Raw genomic sequence first — 7,737 nt, forward strand, 5'->3', positions numbered from 1 at the left:
TGGGTGGATCCAGGCGAACCATCAACATCCACTCCGAGACGCAATATTCACGGTTCAAAAGTAATGCTCTGTATTTGGTGGGATAGTGTACTATGAGCCGTTAAATCCGCACGAGACTGTCACGGCTGATCGTTATCGACACCAATTGTACAAGTTGAAGCAAGCATTGGACCAAAAACGACCACCAATTGCGAGCAAACGACGGAAAGTGATTCTTCTTCGCGACAACGCAAGACCTCGCGTTGCGTCATTAGTGAAACAAACACTATTAGAGCTTGAATGGCAAGTCTTACCGCACCCCGCGTATTGCTCCATGCGATTATTATTTGTTCCGGTCGATGCAACACGCTTTAGAGGATACACACTTTGATAATTTGGAAGAAGTGCGAAAATTCGTCGACGAATGGATCAACTGAAAAGAAGAGTCATTTGATCGTGGTGGAATCCATCTCTTGCCAGAGCATTAAATGTTGATCGTACAACAGTTGCCAAACATTTACATGAAATGGGAAAAATTCAGAAAGAAGGAAAATGGGTTCGACATCAATTATCGGAAAGTGCCATTTGAACATTTGCATTTCGTTGATCGCCAGGCAAAAAAGAAGAGTCTTTTGTCTCGGATTGTTACTGGGGATGAAAAGTGGATCTATTTTAATAATCCGAAACGCAGAAAATCATGGGTGGATCCAGGCCAACCATCAACATCCACTCCGAGACGCAATATTCACGGTTCAAAAGTAATGCTCTGTATTTGGTGGGATAGTGTACTATGAGCTGTTAAATCCGCACGAGACTGTCACGGCTGATCGTTATCGACACCAATTGTACAAGTTGAAGCAAGCATTGGACCAAAAACGACCACCAATTGCGAGCAAACGACGGAAAGTGATTCTTCTTCGTGACAACGCTCGACCTCGCGTTGCGTCATCAGTGAAACAAACACTATTAGAGCTTGAATGCCAAGTCTTACCGCACCCCGCGTATTGCTCCATGCGATTATTATTTGTTCCGGTCGATGCAACACGCGTTAGAGGATACACACTTTCATAATTTCGAAGAAGTGCGAAAATTCGTCGATGAATGGATCAACTGAAAAGAAGAGTCATTTGATCGTCATCTCTTGCCAGAAAGATGGGAAAAAGTTGTAGAAAACGAAGGAAAATATTTTGATTAAGGTATTCATTCATTATCATATTTAAATACATGCGTTTTTGAGTAAAAAAAACCCTCAAAACTAAATCACACCCCTAATAAAAACAAAAAAATCGAAATTAAAATTGAAACGATATAATCGCCGAGTTATGAACGGCAGCATGCAGGAATCCGAGTTATTACCTCGTTATTGTATAAGGCATCGGTGAATTTAGCGAATAATTCCAGAGAACGTGTCTCGTTATTCCACTTTAACGGCGCAGCGAATTGCGCCTGTAATTCCGCGCGGTTTGGGCGCAGCCGGTTCGTTTCAATTAACGATAACGTCGTTTTCTAGATTCTACAAAGGACCAACGGGGGCTCCACACATCGGGACACGATCCTCAGTACGCGATCGCGGCAAAAAAATGCAAACATCCCTAGAACGAAGGATCCTGGGGGAGTCCGTATCGCGTTATCTTCGATTAAACATCTCACGAGTGAAACGGTAAAACGGTAGCAGACTTCTACGTTATTCGGCCATCGCTAAGCGCGAATTTCCCGATGTGAAATTGCGCGGAAAAACAGCAGCGCGCAGGATCAGACCCGCCGTGTTCGTCGATAAATTTTCGATCAAACGCAACTGCAGGCTGCTCCTTTTTAACGCGCGTTTTTAACTACCGAGTCGCGTCATATAATTTTTATTGTTTATTCGCTCTAATCACCTGCGAACGACGCGAATATATAATTACCGAGTTTACCGACGCGGGATTAACATATTTGGCAAATAACAAGCTGGTCCCGCGCGCGTTTCCATCGGTAAATAACGATTACCGGGCAAACCGCACGTTATAATCTCTCTCATCGTGTTTTCCGTCCATTGCGGCGAGAAATAAAAGGAAGAAACGAATGTTCGCGGTTCCGCTGGAGAGATTTTGCGGTCCTCGTGCTGTTACTGCTTTTAAACCGTTTCCCTCGGTTTTCATGGTCCTCCAGACTCTCGAAGAAGAAAAAACTAACGGAGAAAGAGGAAAGCCCGGAAGAGCTCGAGTCGATACTCCGCCGCGCGCGCGCGCGAGTAATCGTGACCGGAAATCCATTCCCAGCCGCTTCGCGCATACAGATTTGCATCGCCGCGGCGTGATGTGTTTTCACATCTCGTGCTGTGGCATGGGTGCAAGAAAATTGCAAAAACAAATTGACGCTGACGATGCCGATCGATCAAGCCAATCGGACGAATCGGGTCGAGGTGAATCGCGCGACGATCCACCCTCGTCGACAGGGCGCATCTCCAGGGCGGACGGCAGCCACTCTGAATCTGACAAACCGTGATAAATATATTCGCCCTGGCGTGCAGCGTGGCCGCGATGTATGATAGGACGCGCGCATTGTTCCGGAAGAAAGTAGCGCTTGGTACCCTTCGTGGTCGTCGAGATAACGCCGCCTCGTTTCTCACTACATAAACTCATCCGATGCACGCATCGCCGACGTTCGCCGAGGCACCGGATCGGGAGAGCAGATTTCGAGACCTCGTTACTGGCCGAGACAGATCGAATCGACAATCAACCAACCCCGAGACCGTCCGCGGGATGAAAGAGAGAAAAAAATGCCGCCACGAGGACAGATTGCATGGCGGTGACTGCGCGAGATTGATCACACTCATTGTCAGTCCCGAGTTTCGAGATTTTCGAAGTATCGAACGGGTATTATTTTTGGAAACGTGTTGTCCATCTGATGATGATGCAACAGCTGTGAAAGGGTTAGTCATCATTTTTCTCCCTTTATCTATCTCCTCCGTTATTTTTTATGTCAAAAACCATTACACAAATGTTCATCAGAACGTTCAATCAATTTCACAAATAATTAAAGCGAGTAACGAAGGGTTGAATTATTTGGACTCGTCGGTGCTCGCTTCTGACGAGTCACGACGCGAGAAACGCATAGCAGCGTGGCAATTCAACGGCGGAATAGAGATGCAAAGATCGAGCTGTGAATGGAAACTCGTCAGCCCGATAATCATGAGAGCGATAATAGCGTATCTTCGTCAAAGTTATCCAAAGCGTGACGCGATCGTATCAGCCGGCAAGTCGATCTCGCGAAGGAATCGCAGGCCTTGCACACCGCTACGACGACGACGACGGCGACGAAGAGATGATTAATCGTCCGCGCTTGCCGCGCGCGGCCAACCCGAAATCGCCTTTTCTTCGATAAGCAGACGCAGGGTGTTGTGCGGAAAGACCGGGGGAGAAACTTGGGCCCACAGATAAACGACCGATGGTGAAACTTATGGAGTTTGTCGCGCAACGCGTGATTTATTAGGAGTGTGATTTAGTTTTGAGGGTTTTGCAACAGATGGCTGTAGTGTCAGTTTGTTCCAATAGCTGTTTCCCATAACTGTTGTTTCTTACAGTGTTGACATTATCCATCACATTTAGTAGCATTATAGCAATAGATGCAATAACAGTCGTGTTTATATCATCGTAAAAATGCAACTTCCGAAAGCTCTTTAGCATTTTCGACATGCGTTGCTTTTGTTTTTTAATCAAAAGAAACCTGCGGCTGACGGTTATAGAATTCTTGTCGAAACTCATGGTGATTCTGCCCCATCAATTAAGACGTGTGAAGGACAAAAAACGCTCGGGACAACCAAGAAAGCTTGAAAATGCAGATTTGCAAGCATTATTGCACGAAAATCCAACACGATCCACTTCAGAACTTGCCAGAGCATTCAATGTTGATCGTACAACAGTTACTAAAACATTTACATGAAATGGGAAAATTCAGAAAGAAGGGAAATGGGTTCGACATCAATTATCGGAAAGTGCCATTTGAACATTTGCATTTCGTTGATCGCCAGGCAAAAAAAGAAGTCTTTTGTCTCGGATTGTTACTGGGGATGAAAAGTGGATCTATTTTGATAATCCGAAACGCAGAAAATCATGGGTGGATCCAGGCGAACCATCAACATCCACTCCGAGACGCAATATTCACGGTTCAAAAGTAATGCTCTGTATTTGGTGGGATAGTGTACTATGAGCTGTTAAATCCGCACGAGACTGTCACGGCTGATCGTTATCGACACCAATTGTACAAGTTGAAGCAAGCATTGGACCAAAAACGACCACCAATTGCGAGTAAACGACGGAAAGTGATTCTTCTTCGTGACAACGCAAGACCTCGCGTTGCGTCATCAGTGAAACAAACACTATTAGAGCTTGAATGGCAAGTCTTACCGCACCCCGCGTATTGCTCCATGCGATTATTATTTGTTCCGGTCGATGCAACACGCTTTAGAGGATACACACTTTGATAATTTCGAAGAAGTGCGAAAATTCGTCGACGAATGGATCAACTGAAAAGAAGAGTCATTTGATCGTGGTGGAATCCATCTCTTGCTAGAACATTAAATGTTGATCGTACGACAGTTACCAAACATTTACATGAAATGGGGAAAATTCAGAAAGAAGGGAAATGGTTCGACATCAATTATCGGAAAGTGCCATTTGAACATTTGCATTTCGTTGATCGCCAGGCAAAAAAAGAAGAGTCTTTTGTCTCGGATTGTTACTGGGGATGAAAAGTGGATCTATTTTGATAATCCGAAACGCAGAAAATCATGGGTGGATCCAGGCGAACCATCAACATCCACTCCGAGACGCAATATTCACGGTTCAAAAGTAATGCTCTGTATTTGGTGGGATAGTGTACTATGAGCTGTTAAATCCGCACGAGACTGTCACGGCTGATCGTTATCGACACCAATTGTACAAGTTGAAGCAAGCATTGGACCAAAAACGACCACCAATTGCGAGCAAACGACGGAAAGTGATTCTTCTTCGTGACAACGCTCGACCTCACGTTGCGTCATCAGTGAAACAAACACTATTAGAGCTTGAATGGCAAGTCTTACCGCACCCCGCGTATTGCTCCATGCGATTATTATTTGTTCCGGTCGATGCAACACGCTTTAGAGGATACACACTTTGATAATTTGGAAGAAGTGCGAAAATTCGTCGACGAATGGATCAACTGAAAAGAAGAGTCATTTGATCGTGGTGGAATCCATCTCTTGCCAGAGCATTAATGTTGATCGTACGACAGTTCCAAACATTTACATGAAATGGGAAAATTCAGAAAGAAGGGAAATGGGTTCGACATCAATTATCGGAAAGTGCCATTTGAACATTTGCATTTCGTTGATCGCCAGGCAAAAAAGAAGAGTCTTTGTCTCGGATTGTTACTGGGGATGAAAAGTGGATCTATTTTGATAATCCGAAACGCAGAAAATCATGGGTGGATCCAGGCGAACCATCAACATCCACTCCGAGACGCAATATTCACGGTTCAAAAGTAATGCTCTGTATTTGGTGGGATAGTGTACTATGAGCTGTTAAATCCGCACGAGACTGTCACGGCTGATCGTTATCGACACCAATTGTACAAGTTGAAGCAAGCATTGGACCAAAAACGACCACCAATTGCGAGTAAACGACGGAAAGTGATTCTTCTTCGTGACAACGCTCGACCTCACGTTGCGTCATCAGTGAAACAAACACTATTAGAGCTTGAATGGCAAGTCTTACCGCACCCCGCGTATTCCGGACATTGCTCCATGCGATTATTATTTGTTCCGGTCGATGCAACACGCTTTAGAGGATACACACTTTGATAATTTGGAAGAAGTGCGAAAATTCGTCGACGAATGGATCAACTGAAAAGAAGAGTCATTTGATCGTGGTGGAATCCATCTCTTGCCAGAGCATTAAATGTTGATCGTACGACAGTTACCAAACATTTACATGAAATGGGAAAATTCAGAAAGAAGGGAAATGGTTCGACATCAATTATCGGAAAGTGCCATTTGAACATTTGCATTTCGTTGATCGCCAGGCAAAAAAGAAGAGTCTTTTGTCTCGGATTGTTACTGGGGATGAAAAGTGGATCTATTTTGATAATCCGAAACGCAGAAAATCATGGGTGGATCCAGGCGAACCATCAACATCCACTCCGAGACGCAATATTCACGGTTCAAAAGTAATGCTCTGTATTTGGTGGGATAGTGTACTATGAGCTGTTAAATCCGCACGAGACTGTCACGGCTGATCGTTATCGACACCAATTGTACAAGTTGAAGCAAGCATTGGACCAAAAACGACCACCAATTGCGAGCAAACGACGGAAAGTGATTCTTCTTCGTGACAACGCTCGACCTCGCGTTGCGTCATCAGTGAAACAAACACTATTAGAGCTCGAATGGCAAGTCTTACCGCACCCCGCGTATTCTCCGGACATTGCTCCTTGCGATTATTATTTGTTCCGGTCGATGCAACACGCGTTAGAGGATACACACTTTGATAATTTGGAAGAAGTGCGAAAATTCGTCGACGAATGGATCAACTGAAAAGAAGAGTCATTTGATCGTGGTGGAATCCATCTCTTGCTAGAACATTAAATGTTGATCGTACGACAGTTACCAAACATTTACATGAAATGAGGAAAATTCAGAAAGAAGGGAAATGGGTTCGACATCAATTATCGGAAAGTGCCATTTGAACATTTGCATTTCGTTGATCGCCAGGCAAAAAAAGAAGAGTCTTTTGTCTCGGATTGTTACTGGGGATGAAAAGTGGATCTATTTTGATAATCCGAAACGCAGAAAATCATGGGTGGATCCAGGCGAACCATCAACATCCACTCCGAGACGCAATATTCACGGTTCAAAAGTAATGCTCTGTATTTGGTGGGATAGTGTACTATGAGCTGTTAAATCCGCACGAGACTGTCACGGCTGATCGTTATCGACACCAATTGTACAAGTTGAAGCAAGCATTGGACCAAAAACGACCACCAATTGCGAGCAAACGACGGAAAGTGATTCTTCTTCGTGACAACGCTCGACCTCGCGTTGCGTCATCAGTGAAACAAACACTATTAGAGCTTGAATGGCAAGTCTTACCGCACCCCGCGTATTGCTCCATGCGATTATTATTTGTTCCGGTCGATGCAACACGCTTTAGAGGATACACACTTTGATAATTTGGAAGAAGTGCGAAAATTCGTCGACGAATGGATCAACTGAAAAGAAGAGTCATTTGATCGTGGTGGAATTCATCTCTTGCTAGAACATTAAATGTTGATCGTACGACAGTTACCAAACATTTACATGAAATGAGGAAAATTCAGAAAGAAGGGAAATGGGTTCGACATCAATTATCGGAAAGTGCCATTTGAACATTTGCATTTCGTTGATCGCCGGCAAAAAGAGAAGTTTTTTGTCTCGGATTGTTACTGGGGATGAAAAGTGGATCTATTTTGATAATCCGAAACGCAGAAAATCATGGGTGGATCCAGGCGAACCATCAACATCCACTCCGAGACGCAATATTCACGGTTCAAAAGTAATGCTCTGTATTTGGTGGGATAGTGTACTATGAGCTGTTAAATCCGCACGAGACTGTCACGGCTGATCGTTATCGACACCAATTGTACAAGTTGAAGCAAGCATTGGACCAAAAACGACCACCAATTGCGAGCACACGACGGAAAGTGATTCTTCTTCGTAACAACGCTCGACCTCACGTTGCGTCATCAGTGAAACAAACACTA

Source organism: Ooceraea biroi, chromosome 13 (genome assembly GCF_003672135.1).
Source record: "Ooceraea biroi isolate clonal line C1 chromosome 13, Obir_v5.4, whole genome shotgun sequence".
Taxonomy (NCBI): domain Eukaryota; kingdom Metazoa; phylum Arthropoda; class Insecta; order Hymenoptera; family Formicidae; genus Ooceraea; species Ooceraea biroi.